The sequence below is a fragment of the Vigna unguiculata genome, chromosome 10 (genome assembly GCF_037176805.1).
Source record: "Vigna unguiculata cultivar grain cowpea cultivar isolate G323 ecotype 2 chromosome 10, ASM3717680v1, whole genome shotgun sequence".
Taxonomy (NCBI): domain Eukaryota; kingdom Viridiplantae; phylum Streptophyta; class Magnoliopsida; order Fabales; family Fabaceae; genus Vigna; species Vigna unguiculata.
The window spans coordinates 39,587,054-39,609,064 of NC_140801.1; the positions used below are offsets into that span (position 1 = coordinate 39,587,054).

At 44.8% G+C, this 22,011-nt stretch overlaps 66 non-coding genes across 66 annotated transcripts; all 66 read right to left on the bottom strand.

Annotated features, from left to right (window-relative positions):
- Positions 1–90: 90 nt before the first annotated feature.
- On the bottom strand, positions 91–209 carry LOC146882835 (5S ribosomal RNA). The gene has a single exon (XR_014985922.1). It is a non-coding gene; the product is annotated as a 5S ribosomal RNA (ribosomal RNA).
- A 215-nt stretch (positions 210–424) lies between these two features.
- Positions 425–543, bottom strand: LOC146882836 (5S ribosomal RNA). Its single transcript, XR_014985817.1, has one exon. It is a non-coding gene; the product is annotated as a 5S ribosomal RNA (ribosomal RNA).
- A 215-nt stretch (positions 544–758) lies between these two features.
- Positions 759–877, bottom strand: LOC146882837 (5S ribosomal RNA). Its single transcript, XR_014985818.1, has one exon. It is a non-coding gene; the product is annotated as a 5S ribosomal RNA (ribosomal RNA).
- A 215-nt stretch (positions 878–1,092) lies between these two features.
- Positions 1,093–1,211, bottom strand: LOC146882838 (5S ribosomal RNA). The gene has a single exon (XR_014986051.1). It is a non-coding gene; the product is annotated as a 5S ribosomal RNA (ribosomal RNA).
- A 216-nt stretch (positions 1,212–1,427) lies between these two features.
- Positions 1,428–1,546, bottom strand: LOC146882839 (5S ribosomal RNA). The gene has a single exon (XR_014986080.1). It is a non-coding gene; the product is annotated as a 5S ribosomal RNA (ribosomal RNA).
- Positions 1,547–1,762: 216 nt separating this feature from the next.
- On the bottom strand, positions 1,763–1,881 carry LOC146882840 (5S ribosomal RNA). The gene has a single exon (XR_014985505.1). It is a non-coding gene; the product is annotated as a 5S ribosomal RNA (ribosomal RNA).
- A 215-nt stretch (positions 1,882–2,096) lies between these two features.
- Positions 2,097–2,215, bottom strand: LOC146882841 (5S ribosomal RNA). The gene has a single exon (XR_014985923.1). It is a non-coding gene; the product is annotated as a 5S ribosomal RNA (ribosomal RNA).
- Positions 2,216–2,430: 215 nt separating this feature from the next.
- On the bottom strand, positions 2,431–2,549 carry LOC146882842 (5S ribosomal RNA). Its single transcript, XR_014986052.1, has one exon. It is a non-coding gene; the product is annotated as a 5S ribosomal RNA (ribosomal RNA).
- Positions 2,550–2,765: 216 nt separating this feature from the next.
- On the bottom strand, positions 2,766–2,884 carry LOC146882843 (5S ribosomal RNA). Its single transcript, XR_014986081.1, has one exon. It is a non-coding gene; the product is annotated as a 5S ribosomal RNA (ribosomal RNA).
- Positions 2,885–3,099: 215 nt separating this feature from the next.
- Positions 3,100–3,218, bottom strand: LOC146882844 (5S ribosomal RNA). The gene has a single exon (XR_014985506.1). It is a non-coding gene; the product is annotated as a 5S ribosomal RNA (ribosomal RNA).
- A 216-nt stretch (positions 3,219–3,434) lies between these two features.
- Positions 3,435–3,553, bottom strand: LOC146882845 (5S ribosomal RNA). The gene has a single exon (XR_014985924.1). It is a non-coding gene; the product is annotated as a 5S ribosomal RNA (ribosomal RNA).
- Positions 3,554–3,768: 215 nt separating this feature from the next.
- On the bottom strand, positions 3,769–3,887 carry LOC146882846 (5S ribosomal RNA). The gene has a single exon (XR_014985819.1). It is a non-coding gene; the product is annotated as a 5S ribosomal RNA (ribosomal RNA).
- Positions 3,888–4,102: 215 nt separating this feature from the next.
- On the bottom strand, positions 4,103–4,221 carry LOC146882847 (5S ribosomal RNA). Its single transcript, XR_014985507.1, has one exon. It is a non-coding gene; the product is annotated as a 5S ribosomal RNA (ribosomal RNA).
- Positions 4,222–4,437: 216 nt separating this feature from the next.
- Positions 4,438–4,556, bottom strand: LOC146882848 (5S ribosomal RNA). The gene has a single exon (XR_014985925.1). It is a non-coding gene; the product is annotated as a 5S ribosomal RNA (ribosomal RNA).
- Positions 4,557–4,771: 215 nt separating this feature from the next.
- On the bottom strand, positions 4,772–4,890 carry LOC146882849 (5S ribosomal RNA). Its single transcript, XR_014985820.1, has one exon. It is a non-coding gene; the product is annotated as a 5S ribosomal RNA (ribosomal RNA).
- Positions 4,891–5,105: 215 nt separating this feature from the next.
- Positions 5,106–5,224, bottom strand: LOC146882850 (5S ribosomal RNA). The gene has a single exon (XR_014985821.1). It is a non-coding gene; the product is annotated as a 5S ribosomal RNA (ribosomal RNA).
- Positions 5,225–5,439: 215 nt separating this feature from the next.
- Positions 5,440–5,558, bottom strand: LOC146882851 (5S ribosomal RNA). The gene has a single exon (XR_014986085.1). It is a non-coding gene; the product is annotated as a 5S ribosomal RNA (ribosomal RNA).
- A 216-nt stretch (positions 5,559–5,774) lies between these two features.
- On the bottom strand, positions 5,775–5,893 carry LOC146882852 (5S ribosomal RNA). The gene has a single exon (XR_014985926.1). It is a non-coding gene; the product is annotated as a 5S ribosomal RNA (ribosomal RNA).
- Positions 5,894–6,108: 215 nt separating this feature from the next.
- On the bottom strand, positions 6,109–6,227 carry LOC146882853 (5S ribosomal RNA). Its single transcript, XR_014985822.1, has one exon. It is a non-coding gene; the product is annotated as a 5S ribosomal RNA (ribosomal RNA).
- Positions 6,228–6,442: 215 nt separating this feature from the next.
- Positions 6,443–6,561, bottom strand: LOC146882854 (5S ribosomal RNA). The gene has a single exon (XR_014985823.1). It is a non-coding gene; the product is annotated as a 5S ribosomal RNA (ribosomal RNA).
- Positions 6,562–6,776: 215 nt separating this feature from the next.
- LOC146882855 (5S ribosomal RNA) lies at positions 6,777–6,895 on the bottom strand. The gene has a single exon (XR_014985612.1). It is a non-coding gene; the product is annotated as a 5S ribosomal RNA (ribosomal RNA).
- Positions 6,896–7,111: 216 nt separating this feature from the next.
- LOC146882856 (5S ribosomal RNA) lies at positions 7,112–7,230 on the bottom strand. The gene has a single exon (XR_014985576.1). It is a non-coding gene; the product is annotated as a 5S ribosomal RNA (ribosomal RNA).
- A 216-nt stretch (positions 7,231–7,446) lies between these two features.
- LOC146882857 (5S ribosomal RNA) lies at positions 7,447–7,565 on the bottom strand. The gene has a single exon (XR_014986092.1). It is a non-coding gene; the product is annotated as a 5S ribosomal RNA (ribosomal RNA).
- A 217-nt stretch (positions 7,566–7,782) lies between these two features.
- On the bottom strand, positions 7,783–7,901 carry LOC146882858 (5S ribosomal RNA). Its single transcript, XR_014985927.1, has one exon. It is a non-coding gene; the product is annotated as a 5S ribosomal RNA (ribosomal RNA).
- Positions 7,902–8,116: 215 nt separating this feature from the next.
- LOC146882859 (5S ribosomal RNA) lies at positions 8,117–8,235 on the bottom strand. The gene has a single exon (XR_014986030.1). It is a non-coding gene; the product is annotated as a 5S ribosomal RNA (ribosomal RNA).
- Positions 8,236–8,450: 215 nt separating this feature from the next.
- LOC146882860 (5S ribosomal RNA) lies at positions 8,451–8,569 on the bottom strand. Its single transcript, XR_014986087.1, has one exon. It is a non-coding gene; the product is annotated as a 5S ribosomal RNA (ribosomal RNA).
- A 215-nt stretch (positions 8,570–8,784) lies between these two features.
- On the bottom strand, positions 8,785–8,903 carry LOC146882861 (5S ribosomal RNA). Its single transcript, XR_014985525.1, has one exon. It is a non-coding gene; the product is annotated as a 5S ribosomal RNA (ribosomal RNA).
- Positions 8,904–9,119: 216 nt separating this feature from the next.
- On the bottom strand, positions 9,120–9,238 carry LOC146882862 (5S ribosomal RNA). Its single transcript, XR_014985577.1, has one exon. It is a non-coding gene; the product is annotated as a 5S ribosomal RNA (ribosomal RNA).
- Positions 9,239–9,453: 215 nt separating this feature from the next.
- LOC146882863 (5S ribosomal RNA) lies at positions 9,454–9,572 on the bottom strand. The gene has a single exon (XR_014985928.1). It is a non-coding gene; the product is annotated as a 5S ribosomal RNA (ribosomal RNA).
- A 215-nt stretch (positions 9,573–9,787) lies between these two features.
- Positions 9,788–9,906, bottom strand: LOC146882864 (5S ribosomal RNA). The gene has a single exon (XR_014985929.1). It is a non-coding gene; the product is annotated as a 5S ribosomal RNA (ribosomal RNA).
- Positions 9,907–10,121: 215 nt separating this feature from the next.
- On the bottom strand, positions 10,122–10,240 carry LOC146882865 (5S ribosomal RNA). Its single transcript, XR_014985824.1, has one exon. It is a non-coding gene; the product is annotated as a 5S ribosomal RNA (ribosomal RNA).
- A 215-nt stretch (positions 10,241–10,455) lies between these two features.
- Positions 10,456–10,574, bottom strand: LOC146882866 (5S ribosomal RNA). Its single transcript, XR_014985508.1, has one exon. It is a non-coding gene; the product is annotated as a 5S ribosomal RNA (ribosomal RNA).
- A 216-nt stretch (positions 10,575–10,790) lies between these two features.
- Positions 10,791–10,909, bottom strand: LOC146882867 (5S ribosomal RNA). The gene has a single exon (XR_014985605.1). It is a non-coding gene; the product is annotated as a 5S ribosomal RNA (ribosomal RNA).
- Positions 10,910–11,124: 215 nt separating this feature from the next.
- Positions 11,125–11,243, bottom strand: LOC146882868 (5S ribosomal RNA). The gene has a single exon (XR_014985930.1). It is a non-coding gene; the product is annotated as a 5S ribosomal RNA (ribosomal RNA).
- A 216-nt stretch (positions 11,244–11,459) lies between these two features.
- LOC146882869 (5S ribosomal RNA) lies at positions 11,460–11,578 on the bottom strand. The gene has a single exon (XR_014985578.1). It is a non-coding gene; the product is annotated as a 5S ribosomal RNA (ribosomal RNA).
- A 215-nt stretch (positions 11,579–11,793) lies between these two features.
- Positions 11,794–11,912, bottom strand: LOC146882870 (5S ribosomal RNA). Its single transcript, XR_014985873.1, has one exon. It is a non-coding gene; the product is annotated as a 5S ribosomal RNA (ribosomal RNA).
- Positions 11,913–12,127: 215 nt separating this feature from the next.
- LOC146882871 (5S ribosomal RNA) lies at positions 12,128–12,246 on the bottom strand. Its single transcript, XR_014985931.1, has one exon. It is a non-coding gene; the product is annotated as a 5S ribosomal RNA (ribosomal RNA).
- Positions 12,247–12,462: 216 nt separating this feature from the next.
- Positions 12,463–12,581, bottom strand: LOC146882872 (5S ribosomal RNA). The gene has a single exon (XR_014985579.1). It is a non-coding gene; the product is annotated as a 5S ribosomal RNA (ribosomal RNA).
- Positions 12,582–12,797: 216 nt separating this feature from the next.
- Positions 12,798–12,916, bottom strand: LOC146882873 (5S ribosomal RNA). Its single transcript, XR_014985825.1, has one exon. It is a non-coding gene; the product is annotated as a 5S ribosomal RNA (ribosomal RNA).
- A 214-nt stretch (positions 12,917–13,130) lies between these two features.
- Positions 13,131–13,249, bottom strand: LOC146882874 (5S ribosomal RNA). Its single transcript, XR_014985489.1, has one exon. It is a non-coding gene; the product is annotated as a 5S ribosomal RNA (ribosomal RNA).
- Positions 13,250–13,464: 215 nt separating this feature from the next.
- On the bottom strand, positions 13,465–13,583 carry LOC146882875 (5S ribosomal RNA). The gene has a single exon (XR_014985580.1). It is a non-coding gene; the product is annotated as a 5S ribosomal RNA (ribosomal RNA).
- Positions 13,584–13,800: 217 nt separating this feature from the next.
- On the bottom strand, positions 13,801–13,919 carry LOC146882876 (5S ribosomal RNA). The gene has a single exon (XR_014985614.1). It is a non-coding gene; the product is annotated as a 5S ribosomal RNA (ribosomal RNA).
- A 215-nt stretch (positions 13,920–14,134) lies between these two features.
- On the bottom strand, positions 14,135–14,253 carry LOC146882877 (5S ribosomal RNA). The gene has a single exon (XR_014985932.1). It is a non-coding gene; the product is annotated as a 5S ribosomal RNA (ribosomal RNA).
- A 216-nt stretch (positions 14,254–14,469) lies between these two features.
- Positions 14,470–14,588, bottom strand: LOC146882878 (5S ribosomal RNA). Its single transcript, XR_014985581.1, has one exon. It is a non-coding gene; the product is annotated as a 5S ribosomal RNA (ribosomal RNA).
- Positions 14,589–14,803: 215 nt separating this feature from the next.
- LOC146882879 (5S ribosomal RNA) lies at positions 14,804–14,922 on the bottom strand. Its single transcript, XR_014985874.1, has one exon. It is a non-coding gene; the product is annotated as a 5S ribosomal RNA (ribosomal RNA).
- A 215-nt stretch (positions 14,923–15,137) lies between these two features.
- Positions 15,138–15,256, bottom strand: LOC146882880 (5S ribosomal RNA). The gene has a single exon (XR_014985933.1). It is a non-coding gene; the product is annotated as a 5S ribosomal RNA (ribosomal RNA).
- A 216-nt stretch (positions 15,257–15,472) lies between these two features.
- LOC146882881 (5S ribosomal RNA) lies at positions 15,473–15,591 on the bottom strand. Its single transcript, XR_014985582.1, has one exon. It is a non-coding gene; the product is annotated as a 5S ribosomal RNA (ribosomal RNA).
- Positions 15,592–15,807: 216 nt separating this feature from the next.
- Positions 15,808–15,926, bottom strand: LOC146882882 (5S ribosomal RNA). Its single transcript, XR_014985826.1, has one exon. It is a non-coding gene; the product is annotated as a 5S ribosomal RNA (ribosomal RNA).
- A 214-nt stretch (positions 15,927–16,140) lies between these two features.
- LOC146882883 (5S ribosomal RNA) lies at positions 16,141–16,259 on the bottom strand. Its single transcript, XR_014985490.1, has one exon. It is a non-coding gene; the product is annotated as a 5S ribosomal RNA (ribosomal RNA).
- A 215-nt stretch (positions 16,260–16,474) lies between these two features.
- Positions 16,475–16,593, bottom strand: LOC146882884 (5S ribosomal RNA). Its single transcript, XR_014985583.1, has one exon. It is a non-coding gene; the product is annotated as a 5S ribosomal RNA (ribosomal RNA).
- Positions 16,594–16,810: 217 nt separating this feature from the next.
- LOC146882885 (5S ribosomal RNA) lies at positions 16,811–16,929 on the bottom strand. Its single transcript, XR_014985615.1, has one exon. It is a non-coding gene; the product is annotated as a 5S ribosomal RNA (ribosomal RNA).
- A 215-nt stretch (positions 16,930–17,144) lies between these two features.
- On the bottom strand, positions 17,145–17,263 carry LOC146882886 (5S ribosomal RNA). The gene has a single exon (XR_014985827.1). It is a non-coding gene; the product is annotated as a 5S ribosomal RNA (ribosomal RNA).
- A 216-nt stretch (positions 17,264–17,479) lies between these two features.
- Positions 17,480–17,598, bottom strand: LOC146882887 (5S ribosomal RNA). The gene has a single exon (XR_014985934.1). It is a non-coding gene; the product is annotated as a 5S ribosomal RNA (ribosomal RNA).
- A 216-nt stretch (positions 17,599–17,814) lies between these two features.
- Positions 17,815–17,933, bottom strand: LOC146882888 (5S ribosomal RNA). The gene has a single exon (XR_014985584.1). It is a non-coding gene; the product is annotated as a 5S ribosomal RNA (ribosomal RNA).
- Positions 17,934–18,148: 215 nt separating this feature from the next.
- LOC146882889 (5S ribosomal RNA) lies at positions 18,149–18,267 on the bottom strand. The gene has a single exon (XR_014986043.1). It is a non-coding gene; the product is annotated as a 5S ribosomal RNA (ribosomal RNA).
- Positions 18,268–18,483: 216 nt separating this feature from the next.
- LOC146882890 (5S ribosomal RNA) lies at positions 18,484–18,602 on the bottom strand. Its single transcript, XR_014985889.1, has one exon. It is a non-coding gene; the product is annotated as a 5S ribosomal RNA (ribosomal RNA).
- A 215-nt stretch (positions 18,603–18,817) lies between these two features.
- LOC146882891 (5S ribosomal RNA) lies at positions 18,818–18,936 on the bottom strand. The gene has a single exon (XR_014986044.1). It is a non-coding gene; the product is annotated as a 5S ribosomal RNA (ribosomal RNA).
- A 216-nt stretch (positions 18,937–19,152) lies between these two features.
- On the bottom strand, positions 19,153–19,271 carry LOC146882892 (5S ribosomal RNA). The gene has a single exon (XR_014985890.1). It is a non-coding gene; the product is annotated as a 5S ribosomal RNA (ribosomal RNA).
- A 216-nt stretch (positions 19,272–19,487) lies between these two features.
- LOC146882893 (5S ribosomal RNA) lies at positions 19,488–19,606 on the bottom strand. The gene has a single exon (XR_014986058.1). It is a non-coding gene; the product is annotated as a 5S ribosomal RNA (ribosomal RNA).
- A 215-nt stretch (positions 19,607–19,821) lies between these two features.
- Positions 19,822–19,940, bottom strand: LOC146882894 (5S ribosomal RNA). The gene has a single exon (XR_014985935.1). It is a non-coding gene; the product is annotated as a 5S ribosomal RNA (ribosomal RNA).
- Positions 19,941–20,155: 215 nt separating this feature from the next.
- On the bottom strand, positions 20,156–20,274 carry LOC146882895 (5S ribosomal RNA). Its single transcript, XR_014985936.1, has one exon. It is a non-coding gene; the product is annotated as a 5S ribosomal RNA (ribosomal RNA).
- Positions 20,275–20,491: 217 nt separating this feature from the next.
- Positions 20,492–20,610, bottom strand: LOC146882896 (5S ribosomal RNA). The gene has a single exon (XR_014985585.1). It is a non-coding gene; the product is annotated as a 5S ribosomal RNA (ribosomal RNA).
- A 216-nt stretch (positions 20,611–20,826) lies between these two features.
- On the bottom strand, positions 20,827–20,945 carry LOC146882897 (5S ribosomal RNA). Its single transcript, XR_014985828.1, has one exon. It is a non-coding gene; the product is annotated as a 5S ribosomal RNA (ribosomal RNA).
- A 215-nt stretch (positions 20,946–21,160) lies between these two features.
- On the bottom strand, positions 21,161–21,279 carry LOC146882898 (5S ribosomal RNA). The gene has a single exon (XR_014985891.1). It is a non-coding gene; the product is annotated as a 5S ribosomal RNA (ribosomal RNA).
- Positions 21,280–21,495: 216 nt separating this feature from the next.
- LOC146882899 (5S ribosomal RNA) lies at positions 21,496–21,614 on the bottom strand. The gene has a single exon (XR_014985658.1). It is a non-coding gene; the product is annotated as a 5S ribosomal RNA (ribosomal RNA).
- A 214-nt stretch (positions 21,615–21,828) lies between these two features.
- Positions 21,829–21,947, bottom strand: LOC146882900 (5S ribosomal RNA). Its single transcript, XR_014985937.1, has one exon. It is a non-coding gene; the product is annotated as a 5S ribosomal RNA (ribosomal RNA).
- Between the last annotated feature and the right edge of the window lie 64 nt (positions 21,948–22,011).

The following is a 22,011-nucleotide window of genomic DNA, read 5'->3' on the forward strand; positions in this document are numbered from 1 at the left end:
TAGTTTGAGTCATTTAGGTGGTACTATTGGATTTAATTGCAAAAAACGGTGATGAAAATGGCGTAAAAAAAAAGAAAAAAACGTAAAAAAGAGGTGCAACACGAGGACTTCCCAGGAGGTCACCCATCCTAGTACTACTCTCGCCCAAGCACGCTTGACTGCGGAGTTCTGATGGGATCCGGTGCATTAGTGCTGGTATGATCGCACCTGTCAAGTATTGCACGATCAATGTATATATGGGTTTCGCATTGGGCCTAAGTTTGAAAACTTGGTGAGGCGCGGGGCCCGGGGACGTGAAGTGGGTTGTTTGTGTCCGAATAAATTTTGGTAATAGTAGTTTGAGTCATTTAGGTGGTACTATTGGATTTAATTGCAAAAAACGGTGATGAAAATGGCGTAAAAAAAAAGAAAAAAACGTAAAAAAGAGGTGCAACACGAGGACTTCCCAGGAGGTCACCCATCCTAGTACTACTCTCGCCCAAGCACGCTTAACTGCGGAGTTCTGATGGGATCCGGTGCATTAGTGCTGGTATGATCGCACCTGTCAAGTATTGCACGATCAATGTATATATGGGTTTCGCATTGGGCCTAAGTTTGAAAACTTGGTGAGGCGCGGGGCCCGGGGACGTGAAGTGGGTTGTTTGTGTCCGAATAAATTTTGGTAACAGTAGTTTGAGTCATTTAGGTGGTACTATTGGATTTAATTGCAAAAAACGGTGATGAAAATGGCGTAAAAAAAAAGAAAAAAACGTAAAAAAGAGGTGCAACACGAGGACTTCCCAGGAGGTCACCCATCCTAGTACTACTCTCGCCCAAGCACGCTTAACTGCGGAGTTCTGATGGGATCCGGTGCATTAGTGCTGGTATGATCGCACCTGTCAAGTATTGTACGATCAATGTATATATGGGTTTCGCATTGGGCCTAAGTTTGAAAACTTGGTGAGGCGCGGGGCCCGGGGACGTGAAGTGGGTTGTTTGTGTCCGAATAAATTTTGGTAACAGTAGTTTGAGTCATTTAGGTGGTACTATTGGATTTAATTGCAAAAAACGGTGATGAAAATGGCGTAAAAAAAAAGAAAAAAACGTAAAAAAGATGTGCAACACGAGGACTTCCCAGGAGGTCACCCATCCTAGTACTACTCTCGCCCAAGCACGCTTAACTGCGGAGTTCTGATGGGATCCGGTGCATTAGTGCTGGTATGATCGCACCTGTCAAGTATTGCACGATCAATGTATATATGGGTTTCGCATTGGGCCTAAGTTTGAAAACTTGGTGAGGCGCGGGGCCCGGGGACGTGAAGTGGGTTGTTTGTGTCCGAATAAATTTTGGTAACAGTAGTTTGAGTCATTTAGGTGGTACTATTGGATTTAATTGCAAAAAACGGTGATGAAAATGGCGTAAAAAAAAAAGAAAAAAACGTAAAAAAGAGGTGCAACACGAGGACTTCCCAGGAGGTCACCCATCCTAGTACTACTCTCGCCCAAGAACGCTTAACTGCGGAGTTCTGATGGGATCCGGTGCATTAGTGCTGGTATGATCGCACCTGTCAAGTATTGCACGATCAATGTATATATGGGTTTCGCATTGGGCCTAAGTTTGAAAACTTGGTGAGGCGCGGGGCCCGGGGACGTGAAGTGGGTTGTTTGTGTCCGAATAAATTTTGGTAACAGTAGTTTGAGTCATTTAGGTGGTACTATTGGATTTAATTGCAAAAAACGGTGATGAAAATGGCGTAAAAAAAAAGAAAAAAAACGTAAAAAAGATGTGCAACACGAGGACTTCCCAGGAGGTCACCCATCCTAGTACTACTCTCGCCCAAGCACGCTTGACTGCGGAGTTCTGATGGGATCCGGTGCATTAGTGCTGGTATGATCGCACCTGTCAAGTATTGCACGATCAATGTATATATGGGTTTCGCATTGGGCCTAAGTTTGAAAACTTGGTGAGGCGCGGGGCCCGGGGACGTGAAGTGGGTTGTTTGTGTCCGAATAAATTTTGGTAACAGTAGTTTGAGTCATTTAGGTGGTACTATTGGATTTAATTGCAAAAAACGGTGATGAAAATGGCGTAAAAAAAAAGAAAAAAACGTAAAAAAGAGGTGCAACACGAGGACTTCCCAGGAGGTCACCCATCCTAGTACTACTCTCGCCCAAGCACGCTTGACTGCGGAGTTCTGATGGGATCCGGTGCATTAGTGCTGGTATGATCGCACCTGTCAAGTATTGCACGATCAATGTATATATGGGTTTCGCATTGGGCCTAAGTTTGAAAACTTGGTGAGGCGCGGGGCCCGGGGACGTGAAGTGGGTTGTTTGTGTCCGAATAAATTTTGGTAACAGTAGTTTGAGTCATTTAGGTGGTACTATTGGATTTAATTGCAAAAAACGGTGATGAAAATGGCGTAAAAAAAAAGAAAAAAACGTAAAAAAGATGTGCAACACGAGGACTTCCCAGGAGGTCACCCATCCTAGTACTACTCTCGCCCAAGCACGCTTAACTGCGGAGTTCTGATGGGATCCGGTGCATTAGTGCTGGTATGATCGCACCTGTCAAGTATTGCACGATCAATGTATATATGGGTTTCGCATTGGGCCTAAGTTTGAAAACTTGGTGAGGCGCGGGGCCCGGGGACGTGAAGTGGGTTGTTTGTGTCCGAATAAATTTTGGTAACAGTAGTTTGAGTCATTTAGGTGGTACTATTGGATTTAATTGCAAAAAACGGTGATGAAAATGGCGTAAAAAAAAAAGAAAAAAACGTAAAAAAGAGGTGCAACACGAGGACTTCCCAGGAGGTCACCCATCCTAGTACTACTCTCGCCCAAGAACGCTTAACTGCGGAGTTCTGATGGGATCCGGTGCATTAGTGCTGGTATGATCGCACCTGTCAAGTATTGCACGATCAATGTATATATGGGTTTCGCATTGGGCCTAAGTTTGAAAACTTGGTGAGGCGCGGGGCCCGGGGACGTGAAGTGGGTTGTTTGTGTCCGAATAAATTTTGGTAACAGTAGTTTGAGTCATTTAGGTGGTACTATTGGATTTAATTGCAAAAAACGGTGATGAAAATGGCGTAAAAAAAAAGAAAAAAACGTAAAAAAGATGTGCAACACGAGGACTTCCCAGGAGGTCACCCATCCTAGTACTACTCTCGCCCAAGCACGCTTGACTGCGGAGTTCTGATGGGATCCGGTGCATTAGTGCTGGTATGATCGCACCTGTCAAGTATTGCACGATCAATGTATATATGGGTTTCGCATTGGGCCTAAGTTTGAAAACTTGGTGAGGCGCGGGGCCCGGGGACGTGAAGTGGGTTGTTTGTGTCCGAATAAATTTTGGTAACAGTAGTTTGAGTCATTTAGGTGGTACTATTGGATTTAATTGCAAAAAACGGTGATGAAAATGGCGTAAAAAAAAAAGAAAAAAACGTAAAAAAGAGGTGCAACACGAGGACTTCCCAGGAGGTCACCCATCCTAGTACTACTCTCGCCCAAGCACGCTTGACTGCGGAGTTCTGATGGGATCCGGTGCATTAGTGCTGGTATGATCGCACCTGTCAAGTATTGCACGATCAATGTATATATGGGTTTCGCATTGGGCCTAAGTTTGAAAACTTGGTGAGGCGCGGGGCCAGGGGACGTGAAGTGGGTTGTTTGTGTCCGAATAAATTTTGGTAACAGTAGTTTGAGTCATTTAGGTGGTACTATTGGATTTAATTGCAAAAAACGGTGATGAAAATGGCGTAAAAAAAAAGAAAAAAACGTAAAAAAGAGGTGCAACACGAGGACTTCCCAGGAGGTCACCCATCCTAGTACTACTCTCGCCCAAGCACGCTTAACTGCGGAGTTCTGATGGGATCCGGTGCATTAGTGCTGGTATGATCGCACCTGTCAAGTATTGCACGATCAATGTATATATGGGTTTCGCATTGGGCCTAAGTTTGAAAACTTGGTGAGGCGCGGGGCCCGGGGACGTGAAGTGGGTTGTTTGTGTCCGAATAAATTTTGGTAACAGTAGTTTGAGTCATTTAGGTGGTACTATTGGATTTAATTGCAAAAAACGGTGATGAAAATGGCGTAAAAAAAAAGAAAAAAACGTAAAAAAGATGTGCAACACGAGGACTTCCCAGGAGGTCACCCATCCTAGTACTACTCTCGCCCAAGCACGCTTGACTGCGGAGTTCTGATGGGATCCGGTGCATTAGTGCTGGTATGATCGCACCTGTCAAGTATTGCACGATCAATGTATATATGGGTTTCGCATTGGGCCTAAGTTTGAAAACTTGGTGAGGCGCGGGGCCCGGGGACGTGAAGTGGGTTGTTTGTGTCCGAATAAATTTTGGTAACAGTAGTTTGAGTCATTTAGGTGGTACTATTGGATTTAATTGCAAAAAACGGTGATGAAAATGGCGTAAAAAAAAAAGAAAAAAACGTAAAAAAGAGGTGCAACACGAGGACTTCCCAGGAGGTCACCCATCCTAGTACTACTCTCGCCCAAGCACGCTTGACTGCGGAGTTCTGATGGGATCCGGTGCATTAGTGCTGGTATGATCGCACCTGTCAAGTATTGCACGATCAATGTATATATGGGTTTCGCATTGGGCCTAAGTTTGAAAACTTGGTGAGGCGCGGGGCCCGGGGACGTGAAGTGGGTTGTTTGTGTCCGAATAAATTTTGGTAACAGTAGTTTGAGTCATTTAGGTGGTACTATTGGATTTAATTGCAAAAAACGGTGATGAAAATGGCGTAAAAAAAAAGAAAAAAACGTAAAAAAGAGGTGCAACACGAGGACTTCCCAGGAGGTCACCCATCCTAGTACTACTCTCGCCCAAGCACGCTTAACTGCGGAGTTCTGATGGGATCCGGTGCATTAGTGCTGGTATGATCGCACCTGTCAAGTATTGCACGATCAATGTATATATGGGTTTCGCATTGGGCCTAAGTTTGAAAACTTGGTGAGGCGCGGGGCCCGGGGACGTGAAGTGGGTTGTTTGTGTCCGAATAAATTTTGGTAACAGTAGTTTGAGTCATTTAGGTGGTACTATTGGATTTAATTGCAAAAAACGGTGATGAAAATGGCGTAAAAGAAAAGAAAAAAACGTAAAAAAGAGGTGCAACACGAGGACTTCCCAGGAGGTCACCCATCCTAGTACTACTCTCGCCCAAGCACGCTTAACTGCGGAGTTCTGATGGGATCCGGTGCATTAGTGCTGGTATGATCGCACCTGTCAAGTATTGCACGATCAATGTATATATGGGTTTCGCATTGGGCCTAAGTTTGAAAACTTGGTGAGGCGCGGGGCCCGGGGACGTGAAGTGGGTTGTTTGTGTCCGAATAAATTTTGGTAACAGTAGTTTGAGTCATTTAGGTGGTACTATTGGATTTAATTGCAAAAAACGGTGATGAAAATGGCGTAAAAAAAAAGAAAAAAACGTAAAAAAGAGGTGCAACACGAGGACTTCCCAGGAGGTCACCCATCCTAGTACTACTCTCGCCCAAGCACGCTTGACTGCGGAGTTCTGATGGGATCCGGCGCATTAGTGCTGGTATGATCGCACCTGTCAAGTATTGCACGATCAATGTATATATGGGTTTCGCATTGGGCCTAAGTTTGAAAACTTGGTGAGGCGCGGGGCCCGGGGACGTGCAGTGGGTTGTTTGTGTCCGAATAAATTTTGGTAACAGTAGTTTGAGTCATTTAGGTGGTACTATTGGATTTAATTGCAAAAAACGGTGATGAAAATGGCGTAAAAAAAAAAGAAAAAAACGTAAAAAAGAGGTGCAACACGAGGACTTCCCAGGAGGTCACCCATCCTAGTACTACTCTCGCCCAAGCACGCTTGACTGCGGAGTTCTGATGGGATCCGGTGCATTAGTGCTGGTATGATCGCACCTGTCAAGTATTGCACGATCAATGTATATATGGGTTTCGCATTGGGCCTAAGTTTGAAAACTTGGTGAGGCGCGGGGCCCGGGGACGTGAAGTGGGTTGTTTGTGTCCGAATAAATTTTGGTAACAGTAGTTTGAGTCATTTAGGTGGTACTATTAGATTTAATTGCAAAAAACGGTGATGAAAATGGCGTAAAAAAAAAGAAAAAAACGTAAAAAAGAGGTGCAACACGAGGACTTCCCAGGAGGTCACCCATCCTAGTACTACTCTCGCCCAAGCACGCTTAACTGCGGAGTTCTGATGGGATCCGGTGCATTAGTGCTGGTATGATCGCACCTGTCAAGTATTGCACGATCAATGTATATATGGGTTTCGCATTGGGCCTAAGTTTGAAAACTTGGTGAGGCGCGGGGCCCGGGGACGTGAAGTGGGTTGTTTGTGTCCGAATAAATTTTGGTAACAGTAGTTTGAGTCATTTAGGTGGTACTACTGGATTTAATTGCAAAAAACGGTGATGAAAATGGCGTAAAAAAAAAGAAAAAAACGTAAAAAAGAGGTGCAACACGAGGACTTCCCAGGAGGTCACCCATCCTAGTACTACTCTCGCCCAAGCACGCTTAACTGCGGAGTTCTGATGGGATCCGGTGCATTAGTGCTGGTATGATCGCACCTGTCAAGTATTGCACGATCAATGTATATATGGGTTTCGCATTGGGCCTAAGTTTGAAAACCTGGTGAGGCGCGGGGCCCGGGGACGTGAAGTGGGTTGTTTGTGTCCGAATAAATTTTGGTAACAGTAGTTTGAGTCATTTAGGTGGTACTATTGGATTTAATTGCAAAAAACGGTGATGAAAATGGCGTAAAAAAAAAGAAAAAAACGTAAAAAAGAGGTGCAACACGAGGACTTCCCAGGAGGTCACCCATCCTAGTACTACTCTCGCCCAAGCACGCTTGACTGCGGAGTTCTGATGGGATCCAGCGCATTAGTGCTGGTATGATCGCACCTGTCAAGTATTGCACGATCAATGTATATATGGGTTTCGCATTGGGCCTAAGTTTGAAAACTTGGTGAGGCGCGGGGCCCGGGGACGTGCAGTGGGTTGTTTGTGTCCGAATAAATTTTGGTAACAGTAGTTTGAGTCATTTAGGTGGTACTATTGGATTTAATTGCAAAAAACGGTGATGAAAATGGCGTAAAAAAAAAAGAAAAAAACGTAAAAAAGAGGTGCAACACGAGGACTTCCCAGGAGGTCACCCATCCTAGTACTACTCTCGCCAAGGCACGCTTAACTGCGGAGTTCTGATGGGATCCGGTGCATTAGTGCTGGTATGATCGCACCTGTCAAGTATTGCACGATCAATGTATATATGGGTTTCGCATTGGGCCTAAGTTTGAAAACTTGGTGAGGCGCTGGGCCCGGGGACGTGAAGTGGGTTGTTTGTGTCCGAATAAATTTTGGTAACAGTAGTTTGAGTCATTTAGGTGGTACTATTGGATTTAATTGCAAAAAACGGTGATGAAAATGGCGTAAAAAAAAAAGAAAAAAACGTAAAAAAGAGGTGCAACACGAGGAGTTCCCAGGAGGTCACCCATCCTAGTACTACTCTCGCCCAAGCACGCTTAATTGCGGAGTTCTGATGGGATCCGGTGCATTAGTGCTGGTATGATCGCACCTGTCAAGTATTGCACGATCAATGTATATATGGGTTTCGCATTGGGCCTAAGTTTGAAAACTTGGTGAGGCGCGGGGCCCGGGGACGTGAAGTGGGTTGTTTGTGTCCGAATAAATTTTGGTAACAGTAGTTTGAGTCATTTAGGTGGTACTATTGGATTTAATTGCAAAAAACGGTGATGAAAATGGCGTAAAAAAAAAAAGAAAAAAACGTAAAAAAGAGGTGCAACACGAGGACTTCCCAGGAGGTCACCCATCCTAGTACTACTCTCGCCCAAGCACGCTTGACTGCGGAGTTCTGATGGGATCCGGTGCATTAGTGCTGGTATGATCGCACCTGTCAAGTATTGCACGATCAATGTATATATGGGTTTCGCATTGGGCCTAAGTTTGAAAACTTGGTGAGGCGCGGGGCCCGGGGACGTGAAGTGGGTTGTTTGTGTCCGAATAAATTTTGGTAACAGTAGTTTGAGTCATTTAGGTGGTACTATTGGATTTAATTGCAAAAAACGGTGATGAAAATGGCGTAAAAAAAAAGAAAAAAACGTAAAAAAGAGGTGCAACACGAGGACTTCCCAGGAGGTCACCCATCCTAGTACTACTCTCGCCCAAGCACGCTTAACTGCGGAGTTCTGATGGGATCCGGTGCATTAGTGCTGGTATGATCGCACCAGTCAAGTATTGCACGATCAATGTATATATGGGTTTCGCATTGGGCCTAAGTTTGAAAACTTGGTGAGGCGCGGGGCCCGGGGACGTGAAGTGGGTTGTTTGTGTCCGAATAAATTTTGGTAACAGTAGTTTGAGTCATTTAGGTGGTACTATTGGATTTAATTGCAAAAAACGGTGATGAAAATGGCGTAAAAAAAAAGAAAAAAACGTAAAAAAGAGGTGCAACACGAGGACTTCCCAGGAGGTCACCCATCCTAGTACTACTCTCGCCCAAGCACGCTTGACTGCGGAGTTCTGATGGGATCCGGTGCATTAGTGCTGGTATGATCGCACCAGTCAAGTATTGCACGATCAATGTATATATGGGTTTCGCATTGGGCCTAAGTTTGAAAACTTGGTGAGGCGCGGGGCCCGGGGACGTGAAGTGGGTTGTTTGTGTCCGAATAAATTTTGGTAACAGTAGTTTGAGTCATTTAGGTGGTACTATTGGATTTAATTGCAAAAAACGGTGATGAAAATGGCGTAAAAAAAAAGAAAAAAACGTAAAAAAGAGGTGCAACACGAGGACTTCCCAGGAGGTCACCCATCCTAGTACTACTCTCGCCCAAGCACGCTTGACTGCGGAGTTCTGATGGGATCCGATGCATTAGTGCTGGTATGATCGCACCTGTCAAGTATTGCACGATCAATGTATATATGGGTTTCGCATGGGGCCTAAGTTTGAAAACTTGGTGAGGCGCGGGGCCCGGGGACGTGAAGTGGGTTGTTTGTGTCCGAATAAATTTTGGTAACAGTAGTTTGAGTCATTTAGGTGGTACTATTGGATTTAATTGCAAAAAACGGTGATGAAAATGGCGTAAAAAAAAAAGAAAAAAACGTAAAAAAGAGGTGCAACACGAGGACTTCCCAGGAGGTCACCCATCCTAGTACTACTCTCGCCAAGGCACGCTTAACTGCGGAGTTCTGATGGGATCCGGTGCATTAGTGCTGGTATGATCGCACCTGTCAAGTATTGCACGATCAATGTATATATGGGTTTCGCATTGGGCCTAAGTTTGAAAACTTGGTGAGGCGCGGGGCCCGGGGACGTGAAGTGGGTTGTTTGTGTCCGAATAAATTTTGGTAACAGTAGTTTGAGTCATTTAGGTGGTACTATTGGATTTAATTGCAAAAAACGATGATGAAAATGGCGTAAAAAAAAAGAAAAAAACGTAAAAAAGAGGTGCAACACGAGGACTTCCCAGGAGGTCACCCATCCTAGTACTACTCTCGCCCAAGCACGCTTGACTGCGGAGTTCTGATGGGATCCGGTGCATTAGTGCTGGTATGATCGCACCTATCAAGTATTGCACGATCAATGTATATATGGGTTTCGCATTGGGCCTAAGTTTGAAAACTTGGTGAGGCGCGGGGCCCGGGGACGTGAAGTGGGTTGTTTGTGTCCGAATAAATTTTGGTAACAGTAGTTTGAGTCATTTAGGTGGTACTATTGGATTTAATTGCAAAAAACGGTGATGAAAATGGCGTAAAAAAAAAGAAAAAAACGTAAAAAAGAGGTGCAACACGAGGACTTCCCAGGAGGTCACCCATCCTAGTACTACTCTCGCCCAAGCACGCTTGACTGCGGAGTTCTGATGGGATCCGGTGCATTAGTGCTGGTATGATCGCACCTGTCAAGTATTGCACGATCAATGTATATATGGGTTTCGCATTGGGCCTAAGTTTGAAAACTTGGTGAGGCGCGGGGCCCGGGGACGTGAAGTGGGTTGTTTGTGTCCGAATAAATTTTGGTAACAGTAGTTTGAGTCATTTAGGTGGTACTATTGGATTTAATTGCAAAAAACGGTGATGAAAATGGCGTAAAAAAAAAGAAAAAAACGTAAAAAAGAGGTGCAACACGAGGACTTCCCAGGAGGTCACCCATCCTAGTACTACTCTCGCCCAAGCACGCTTAACTGCGGAGTTCTGATGGGATCCGGTGCATTAGTGCTGGTATGATCGCACCTGTCAAGTATTGCACGATCAATGTATATATGGGTTTCGCATTGGGCCTAAGTTTGAAAACTTGGTGAGGCGCGGGGCCCGGGGACGTGAAGTGGGTTGTTTGTGTCCGAATAAATTTTGGTAACAGTAGTTTGAGTCATTTAGGTGGTACTATTGGATTTAATTGCAAAAAACGGTGATGAAAATGGCGTAAAAAAAAAGAAAAAAACGTAAAAAAGATGTGCAACACGAGGACTTCCCAGGAGGTCACCCATCCTAGTACTACTCTCGCCCAAGCACGCTTGACTGCGGAGTTCTGATGGGATCCGGTGCATTAGTGCTGGTATGATCGCACCTGTCAAGTATTGCACGATCAATGTATATATGGGTTTCGCATTGGGCCTAAGTTTGAAAACTTGGTGAGGCGCGGGGCCCGGGGACGTGAAGTGGGTTGTTTGTGTCCGAATAAATTTTGGTAACAGTAGTTTGAGTCATTTAGGTGGTACTATTGGATTTAATTGCAAAAAACGGTGATGAAAATGGCGTAAAAAAAAAAGAAAAAAACGTAAAAAAGAGGTGCAACACGAGGACTTCCCAGGAGGTCACCCATCATAGTACTACTCTCGCCAAGGCACGCTTAACTGCGGAGTTCTGATGGGATCCGGTGCATTAGTGCTGGTATGATCGCACCTGTCAAGTATTGCACGATCAATGTATATATGGGTTTCGCATTGGGCCTAAGTTTGAAAACTTGGTGAGGCGCGGGGCCCGGGGACGTGAAGTGGGTTGTTTGTGTCCGAATAAATTTTGGTAACAGTAGTTTGAGTCATTTAGGTGGTACTATTGGATTTAATTGCAAAAAACGGTGATGAAAATGGCGTAAAAAAAAAGAAAAAAACGTAAAAAAGAGGTGCAACACGAGGACTTCCCAGGAGGTCACCCATCCTAGTACTACTCTCGCCCAAGCACGCTTGACTGCGGAGTTCTGATGGGATCCGGTGCATTAGTGCTGGTATGATCGCACCTGTCAAGTATTGCACGATCAATGTATATATGGGTTTCGCATTGGGCCTAAGTTTGAAAACTTGGTGAGGCGCGGGGCCCGGGGACGTGAAGTGGGTTGTTTGTGTCCGAATAAATTTTGGTAACAGTAGTTTGAGTCATTTAGGTGGTACTATTGGATTTAGTTGCAAAAAACGGTGATGAAAATGGCGTAAAAAAAAAAGAAAAAAACGTAAAAAAGAGGTGCAACACGAGGACTTCCCAGGAGGTCACCCATCCTAGTACTACTCTCGCCAAGGCACGCTTAACTGCGGAGTTCTGATGGGATCCGGTGCATTAGTGCTGGTATGATCGCACCTGTCAAGTATTGCACGATCAATGTATATATGGGTTTCGCATTGGGCCTAAGTTTGAAAACTTGGTGAGGCGCGGGGCCCGGGGACGTGAAGTGGGTTGTTTGTGTCCGAATAAATTTTGGTAACAGTAGTTTGAGTCATTTAGGTGGTACTATTGGATTTAATTGCAAAAAACGGTGATGAAAATGGCGTAAAAAAAAAGAAAAAAACGTAAAAAAGAGGTGCAACACGAGGACTTCCCAGGAGGTCACCCATCCTAGTACTACTCTCGCCCAAGCACGCTTCACTGCGGAGTTCTGATGGGATCCGGTGCATTAGTGCTGGTATGATCGCACCTGTCAAGTATTGCACGATCAATGTATATATGGGTTTCGCATTGGGCCTAAGTTTGAAAACTTGGTGAGGCGCGGGGCCCGGGGACGTGAAGTGGGTTGTTTGTGTCCGAATAAATTTTGGTAACAGTAGTTTGAGTCATTTAGGTGGTACTATTGGATTTAATTGCAAAAAACGGTGATGAAAATGGCGTAAAAAAAAAGAAAAAAACGTAAAAAAGAGGTGCAACACGAGGACTTCCCAGGAGGTCACCCATCCTAGTACTACTCTCGCCCAAGCACGCTTGACTGCGGAGTTCTGATGGGATCCGGTGCATTAGTGCTGGTATGATCGCACCTGTCAAGTATTGCACGATCAATGTATATATGGGTTTCGCATTGGGCCTAAGTTTGAAAACTTGGTGAGGCGCGGGGCCCGGGGACGTGAAGTGGGTTGTTTGTGTCCGAATAAATTTTGGTAACAGTAGTTTGAGTCATTTAGGTGGTACTATTGGATTTAATTGCAAAAAACGGTGATGAAAATGGCGTAAAAAAAAAAGAAAAAAACGTAAAAAAGAGGTGCAACACGAGGACTTCCCAGGAGGTCACCCATCCTAGTACTACTCTCGCCAAGGCACGCTTAACTGCGGAGTTCTGATGGGATCCGGTGCATTAGTGCTGGTATGATCGCACCTGTCAAGTATTGCACGATCAATGTATATATGGGTTTCGCATTGGGCCTAAGTTTGAAAACTTGGTGAGGCGCGGGGCCCGGGGACGTGAAGTGGGTTGTTTGTGTCCGAATAAATTTTGGTAACAGTAGTTTGAGTCATTTAGGTGGTACTATTGGATTTAATTGCAAAAAACGGTGATGAAAATGGCGTAAAAAAAAAAGAAAAAAACGTAAAAAAGAGGTGCAACACGAGGACTTCCCAGGAGGTCACCCATCCTAGTACTACTCTCGCCCAAGCACGCTTAACTGCGGAGTTCTGATGGGATCCGGTGCATTAGTGCTGGTATGATCGCACCTGTCAAGTATTGCACGATCAATGTATATATGGGTTTCGCATTGGGCCTAAGTTTGAAAACTTGGTGAGGCGCGGGGCCTGGGGACGTGAAGTGGGTTGTTTGTGTCCGAATAAATTTTGGTAACAGTAGTTTGAGTCATTTAGGTGGTACTATTGGATTTAATTGCAAAAAACGGTGATGAAAATGGCGTAAAAAAAAGAAAAAAACGTAAAAAAGAGGTGCAACACCAGGACTTCCCAGGAGGTCACCCATCCTAGTACTACTCTCGCCCAAGCACGCTTGACTGCGGAGTTCTGATGGGATCCGGTGCATTAGTGCTGGTATGATCGCACCTGTCAAGTATTGCACGATCAATGTATATATGGGTTTCGCATTGGGCCTAAGTTTGAAAACTTGGTGAGGCGCGGGGCCCGGGGACGTGAAGTGGGTTGTTTGTGTCCGAATAAATTTTGGTAACAGTAGTTTGAGTCATTTAGGTGGTACTATTGGATTTAATTGCAAAAAACGGTGATGAAAATGGCGTAAAAAAAAAGAAAAAAACGTAAAAAAGAGGTGCAACACGAGGACTTCCCAGGAGGTCACCCATCCTAGTACTACTCTCGCCAAGGCACGCTTAACTGCGGAGTTCTGATGGGATCCGGTGCATTAGTGCTGGTATGATCGCACCTGTCAAGTATTGCACGATCAATGTATATATGGGTTTCGCATTCGGCCTAAGTTTGAAAACTTGGTGAGGCGCGGGGCCCGGGGACGTGAAGTGGGTTGTTTGTGTCCGAATAAATTTTGGTAACAGTAGTTTGAGTCATTTAGGTGGTACTATTGGATTTAATTGCAAAAAAAGGTGATGAAAATGGCGTAAAAAAAAAAAGAAAAAAACGTAAAAAAGAGGTGCAACACGAGGACTTCCCAGGAGGTCACCCATCCTAGTACTACTCTCGCCAAGGCACGCTTAACTGCGGAGTTCTGATGGGATCCGGTGCATTAGTGCTGGTATGATCACACCTGTCAAGTATTGCACGATCAATGTATATATGGGTTTCGCATTGGGCCTAAGTTTGAAAACTTGGTGAGGCGCGGGGCCCGGGGACGTGAAGTGGGTTGTTTGTGTCCGAATAAATTTTGGTAACAGTAGTTTGAGTCATTTAGGTGGTACTATTGGATTTAATTGCAAAAAACGGTGATGAAAATGGCGTAAAAAAAAAGAAAAAAACGTAAAAAAGAGGTGCAACACGAGGACTTCCCAGGAGGTCACCCATCCTAGTACTACTCTCGCCCAAGCACGCTTGACTGCGGAGTTCTGATGGGATCCGGTGCATTAGTGCTGGTATGATCGCACCTGTCAAGTATTGCACGATCAATGTATATATGGGTTTCGCATTGGGCCTAAGTTTGAAAACTTGGTGAGGCGCGGGGCCCGGGGACGTGAAGTGGGTTGTTTGTGTCCGAATAAATTTTGGTAACAGTAGTTTGAGTCATTTAGGTGGTACTATTGGATTTAGTTGCAAAAAACGGTGATGAAAATGGCGTAAAAAAAAAAGAAAAAAACGTAAAAAAGAGGTGCAACACGAGGACTTCCCAGGAGGTCACCCATCCTAGTACTACTCTCGCCAAGGCACGCTTAACTGCGGAGTTCTGATGGGATCCGGTGCATTAGTGCTGGTATGATCGCACCTGTCAAGTATTGCACGATCAATGTATATATGGGTTTCGCATTGGGCCTAAGTTTGAAAACTTGGTGAGGCGCGGGGCCCGGGGACGTGAAGTGGGTTGTTTGTGTCCGAATAAATTTTGGTAACAGTAGTTTGAGTCATTTAGGTGGTACTATTGGATTTAATTGCAAAAAACGGTGATGAAAATGGCGTAAAAAAAAAGAAAAAAACGTAAAAAAGAGGTGCAACACGAGGACTTCCCAGGAGGTCACCCATCCTAGTACTACTCTCGCCCAAGCACGCTTCACTGCGGAGTTCTGATGGGATCCGGTGCATTAGTGCTGGTATGATCGCACCTGTCAAGTATTGCACGATCAATGTATATATGGGTTTCGCATTGGGCCTAAGTTTGAAAACTTGGTGAGGCGCGGGGCCCGGGGACGTGAAGTGGGTTGTTTGTGTCCGAATAAATTTTGGTAACAGTAGTTTGAGTCATTTAGGTGGTACTATTGGATTTAATTGCAAAAAACGGTGATGAAAATGGCGTAAAAAAAAAGAAAAAAACGTAAAAAAGAGGTGCAACACGAGGACTTCCCAGGAGGTCACCCATCCTAGTACTACTCTCGCCCAAGCACGCTTGACTGCGGAGTTCTGATGGGATCCGGTGCATTAGTGCTGGTATGATCGCACCTGTCAAGTATTGCACGATCAATGTATATATGGGTTTCGCATTGGGCCTAAGTTTGAAAACTTGGTGAGGCGCGGGGCCCGGGGACGTGAAGTGGGTTGTTTGTGTCCGAATAAATTTTGGTAACAGTAGTTTGAGTCATTTAGGTGGTACTATTGGATTTAATTGCAAAAAACGGTGATGAAAATGGCGTAAAAAAAAAAGAAAAAAACGTAAAAAAGAGGTGCAACACGAGGACTTCCCAGGAGGTCACCCATCCTAGTACTACTCTCGCCAAGGCACGCTTAACTGCGGAGTTCTGATGGGATCCGGTGCATTAGTGCTGGTATGATCGCACCTGTCAAGTATTGCACGATCAATGTATATATGGGTTTCGCATTGGGCCTAAGTTTGAAAACTTGGTGAGGCGCGGGGCCCGGGGACGTGAAGTGGGTTGTTTGTGTCCGAATAAATTTTGGTAACAGTAGTTTGAGTCATTTAGGTGGTACTATTGGATTTAATTGCAAAAAACGGTGATGAAAATGGCGTAAAAAAAAAAGAAAAAAACGTAAAAAAGAGGTGCAACACGAGGACTTCCCAGGAGGTCACCCATCCTAGTACTACTCTCGCCCAAGCACGCTTAACTGCGGAGTTCTGATGGGATCCGGTGCATTAGTGCTGGTATGATCGCACCTGTCAAGTATTGCACGATCAATGTATATATGGGTTTCGCATTGGGCCTAAGTTTGAAAACTTGGTGAGGCGCGGGGCCTGGGGACGTGAAGTGGGTTGTTTGTGTCCGAATAAATTTTGGTAACAGTAGTTTGAGTCATTTAGGTGGTACTATTGGATTTAATTGCAAAAAACGGTGATGAAAATGGCGTAAAAAAAAGAAAAAAACGTAAAAAAGAGGTGCAACACCAGGACTTCCCAGGAGGTCACCCATCCTAGTACTACTCTCGCCCAAGCACGCTTGACTGCGGAGTTCTGATGGGATCCGGTGCATTAGTGCTGGTATGATCGCACCTGTCAAGTATTGCACGATCAATGTATATATGGGTTTCGCATTGGGCCTAAGTTTGAAAACTTGGTGAGGCGCGGGGCCCGGGGACGTGAAGTGGGTTGTTTGTGTCCGAATAAATTTTGGTAACAGTAGTTTGAGTCATTTAGGTGGTACTATTGGATTTAATTGCAAAAAACGGTGATGAAAATGGCGTAAAAAAAAAGAAAAAAACGTAAAAAAGAGGTGCAACACGAGGACTTCCCAGGAGGTCACCCATCCTAGTACTACTCTCGCCAAGGCACGCTTAACTGCGGAGTTCTGATGGGATCCGGTGCATTAGTGCTGGTATGATCGCACCTGTCAAGTATTGCACGATCAATGTATATATGGGTTTCGCATTGGGCCTAAGTTTGAAAACTTGGTGAGGCGCGGGGCCCGGGGACGTGAAGTGGGTTGTTTGTGTCCGAATAAATTTTGGTAACAGTAGTTTGAGTCATTTAGGTGGTACTATTGGATTTAATTGCAAAAAAAGGTGATGAAAATGGCGTAAAAAAAAAAAGAAAAAAACGTAAAAAAGAGGTGCAACACGAGGACTTCCCAGGAGGTCACCCATCCTAGTACTACTCTCGCCAAGGCACGCTTAACTGCGGAGTTCTGATGGGATCCGGTGCATTAGTGCTGGTATGATCACACCTGTCAAGTATTGCACGATCAATGTATATATGGGTTTCGCATTGGGCCTAAGTTTGAAAACTTGGTGAGGCGCGGGGCCCGGGGACGTGAAGTGGGTTGTTTGTGTCCGAATAAATTTTGGTAACAGTAGTTTGAGTCATTTAGGTGGTACTATTGGATTTAATTGCAAAAAACGGTGATGAAAATGGCGTAAAAAAAAAGAAAAAAACGTAAAAAAGAGGTGCAACACGAGGACTTCCCAGGAGGTCACCCATCCTAGTACTACTCTCGCCCAAGCACGCTTAACTGCGGAGTTCTGATGGGATCCGGTGCATTAGTGCTGGTATGATCGCACCTGTCAAGTATTGCACGATCAATGTATATATGGGTTTCGCATTGGGCCTAAGTTTGAAAACTTGGTGAGGCGCGGGGCCCGGGGACGTGAAGTGGGTTGTTTGTGTCCGAATAAATTTTGGTAACAGTAGTTTGAGTCATTTAGGTGGTACTATTGGATTTAATTGCAAAAAACGGTGATGAAAATGGCGTTAAAAAAGAAGAAAAAAACGTAAAAAAGAGGTGCAACACGAGGACTTCCCAGGAGGTCACCCATCCTAGTACTACTCTCGCCCAAGCACGCTTGACTGCGGAGTTCTGATGGGATCCGGTGCATTAGTGCTGGTATGATCGCACCTGTCAAGTATTGCACGATCAATGTATATATGGGTTTCGCATTGGGCCTAAGTTTGAAAACTTGGTGAGGCGCGGGGCCCGGGGACGTGAAGTGGGTTGTTTGTGTCCGAATAAATTTTGGTAACAGTAGTTTGAGTCATTTAGGTGGTACTATTGGATTTAATTGCAAAAAACGGTGATGAAAATGGCGTAAAAAAAAAAGAAAAAAACGTAAAAAAGAGGTGCAACACGAGGACTTCCCAGGAGGTCACCCATCCTAGTACTACTCTCGCCAAGGCACGCTTAACTGCGGAGTTCTGATGGGATCCGGTGCATTAGTGCTGGTATGATCGCACCTGTCAAGTATTGCACGATCAATGTATATATGGGTTTCGCATTGGGCCTAAGTTTGAAAACTTGGTGAGGCGCGGGGCCCGGGGACGTGAAGTGGGTTGTTTGTGTCCGAATAAATTTTGGTAACAGTAGTTTGAGTCATTTAGGTGGTACTATTGGATTTAATTGCAAAAAACGGTGATGAAAATGGCGTAAAAAAAAAGAAAAAAACGTAAAAAAGAGGTGCAACACGAGGACTTCCCAGGAGGTCACCCATCCTAGTACTACTCTCGCCCAAGCACGCTTAACTGCGGAGTTCTGATGGGATCCGGTGCATTAGTGCTGGTATGATCGCACTTGTCAAGTATTGCACGATCAATGTATATATGGGTTTCGCATTGGGCCTAAGTTTGAAAACTTGGTGAGGCGCGGGGCCCGGGGACGTGAAGTGGGTTGTTTGTGTCCGAATAAATTTTGGTAACAGTAGTTTGAGTCATTTAGGTGGTACTATTGGATTTAATTGCAAAAAACGGTGATGAAAATGGCGTAAAAAAAAAAGAAAAAAACGTAAAAAAGAGGTGCAACACGAGGACTTCCCAGGAGGTCACCCATCCTAGTACTACTCTCGCCCAAGCACGCTTAACTGCGGAGTTCTGATGGGATCCGGTGAATTAGTGCTGGTATGATCGCACCTGTCAAGTATTGCACGATCAATGTATATATGGGTTTCGCATTGGGCCTAAGTTTGAAAACTTGGTGAGGCGCGGGGCCCGGGGACGTGAAGTGGGTTGTTTGTGTCCGAATAAATTTTGGTAACAGTAGTTTGAGTCATTTAGGTGGTACTATTGGATTTAATTGCAAAAAACGGTGATGAAAATGGCGTAAAAAAAAAGAAAAAAACGTAAAAAAGAGGTGCAACACGAGGACTTCCCAGGAGGTCACCCATCCTAGTACTACTCTCGCCCAAGCACGCTTAACTGCGGAGTTCTGATGGGATCCGGTGCATTAGTGCTGGTATGATCGCACTTGTCAAGTATTGCACGATCAATGTATATATGGGTTTCGCATTGGGCCTAAGTTTGAAAACTTGGTGAGGCGCGGGGCCCGGGGACGTGAAGTGGGTTGTTTGTGTCCGAATAAATTTTGGTAACAGTAGTTTGAGTCATTTAGGTGGTACTATTGGATTTAATTGCAAAAAACGGTGATGAAAATGGCGTAAAAAAAAAAGAAAAAAACGTAAAAAAGAGGTGCAACACGAGGACTTCCCAGGAGGTCACCCATCCTAGTACTACTCTCGCCCAAGCACGCTTAACTGCGGAGTTCTGATGGGATCCGGTGAATTAGTGCTGGTATGATCGCACCTGTCAAGTATTGCACGATCAATGTATATATGGGTTTCGCATTGGGCCTAAGTTTGAAAACTTGGTGAGGCGCGGGGCCCGGGGACGTGAAGTGGGTTGTTTGTGTCCGAATAAATTTTGGTAACAGTAGTTTGAGTCATTTAGGTGGTACTATTGGATTTAATTGCAAAAAACGGTGATGAAAATGGCGTAAAAAAAAAAGAAAAAAACGTAAAAAAGAGGTGCAACACGAGGACTTCCAAGGAGGTCACCCATCCTAGTACTACTCTCGCCCAAGCACGCTTAACTGCGGAGTTCTGATGGGATCCGGTGCATTAGTGCTGGTATGATCGCACCTGTCAAGTATTGCACGATCAATGTATATATGGGTTTCGCATTGGGCCTATGTTTGAAAACTTGGTGAGGCGCGGGGCCCGGGGACGTGAAGTGGGTTGTTTGTGTCCGAATAAATTTTGGTAACAGTAGTTTGAGTCATTTAGGTGGTACTATTGGATTTAATTGCAAAAAACGGTGATGAAAATGGCGTAAAAAAAAAGAAAAAAACGTAAAAAAGAGGTGCAACACGAGGACTTCCCAGGAGGTCACCCATCCTAGTACTACTCTCGCCCAAGCACGCTTGACTGCGGAGTTCTGATGGGATCCGGTGCATTAGTGCTGGTATGATCGCACCTGTCAAGTATTGCACGATCAATGTATATATGGGTTTCGCATTGGGCCTAAGTTTGAAAACTTGGTGAGGCGCGGGGCCCGGGGACGTGAAGTGGGTTGTTTGTGTCCGAATAAATTTTGGTAACAGTAGTTTGAGTCATTTAGGTGGTACTATTGGATTTAATTGCAAAAAACGGTGATGAAAATGGCGTGAAAAAAAAGAAAAAAACGTAAAAAAGAGGTGCAACACGAGGACTTCCCAGGAGGTCACCCATCCTAGTACTACTCTCGCCCAAGCACGCTTGACTGCGGAGTTCTGATGGGATCCGGTGCATTAGTGCTGGTATGATCGCACCTGTCAAGTATTGCACGATCAATGTATATATGGGTTTCGCATTGGGCCTAAGTTTGAAAACTTGGTGAGGCGCGGGGCCCGGGGACGTGAAGTGGGTTGTTTGTGTCCGAATAAATTTTGGTAACAGTAGTTTGAGTCATTTAGGTGGTACTATTGGATTTAATTGCAAAAAACGGTGATGAAAATGGCGTAAAAAAAAAAAGAAAAAAACGTAAAAAAGAGGTGCAACACGAGGACTTCCCAGGAGGTCACCCATCCTAGTACTACTCTCGCCAAGGCACGCTTAACTGCGGAGTTCTGATGGGATCCGGTGCATTAGTGCTGGTATGATCGCACCTGTCAAGTATTGCACGATCAATGTATATATGGGTTTCGCATTGGGCCTAAGTTTGAAAACTTGGTGAGGCGCGGGGCCCGGGGACGTGAAGTGGGTTGTTTGTGTCCGAATAAATTTTGGTAACAGTAGTTTGAGTCATTTAGGTGGTACTATTGGATTTAATTGCAAAAAACGGTGATGAAAATGGCGTAAAAAAAAAAGAAAAAAACGTAAAAAAGAGGTGCAACACGAGGACTTCCCAGGAGGTCACCCATCCTAGTACTACTCTCGCCCAAGCACGCTTAACTGCGGAGTTCTGATGGGATCCGGTGCATTAGTGCTGGTATGATCGCACCTGTCAAGTATTGCACGATCAATGTATATATGGGTTTCACATTGGGCCTAAGTTTGAAAACTTGGTGAGGCGCGGGGCCCGGGGACGTGAAGTGGGTTGTTTGTGTCCGAATAAATTTTGGTAACAGTAGTTTGAGTCATTTAGGTGGTACTATTGGATTTAATTGCAAAAAACGGTGATGAAAATGGCGTAAAAAAAAAGAAAAAAACGTAAAAAAAAGGTGCAACACAAGGACTTCCCAGGAGGTCACCCATCCTAGTACTACTCTCGCCCAAGCACGCTTAACTGCGGAGTTCTGATGGGATCCGGTGCATTAGTGCTGGTATGATCGCACCTGTCAAGTATTGCACGATCAATGTATATATGGGTTTCGCATTGGGCCTAAGTTTGAAAACTTGGTGAGGCGCGGGGCCCGGGGACGTGAAGTGGGTTGTTTGTGTCCGAATAAATTTTGGTAACAGTAGTTTGAGTCATTTAGGTAGTACTATTGGATTTAATTGCAAAAAACGGTGATGAAAATGGCGTAAAAAAAAAAGAAAAAAACGTAAAAAAGAGGTGCAACACGAGGACTTCCCAGGAGGTCACCCATCCTAGTACTACTCTCGCCAAGCCACGCTTAACTGCGGAGTTCTGATGGGATCCGGTGCATTAGTGCTGGTATGATCGCACCTGTCAAGTATTGCACGATCAATGTATATATGGGTTTCGCATTGGGCCTAAGTTTGAAAACTTGGTGAGGCGCGGGGCCCGGGGACGTGAAGTGGGTTGTTTGTGTCCGAATAAATTTTGGTAACAGTAGTTTGAGTCATTTAGGTGGTACTATTGGATTTAATTGCAAAAAAAGGTGATGAAAATGGCGTAAAAAAAAGAAAAAAACGTAAAAAAGAGGTGCAACACGAGGACTTCCCAGGAGGTCACCCATCCTAGTACTACTCTCGCCCAAGCACGCTTGACTGCGGAGTTCTGATGGGATCCGGTGCATTAGTGCTGGTATGATCGCACCTGTCAAGTATTGCACGATCAATGTATATATGGGTTTCGCATTGGGCCTAAGTTTGAAAACTTGGT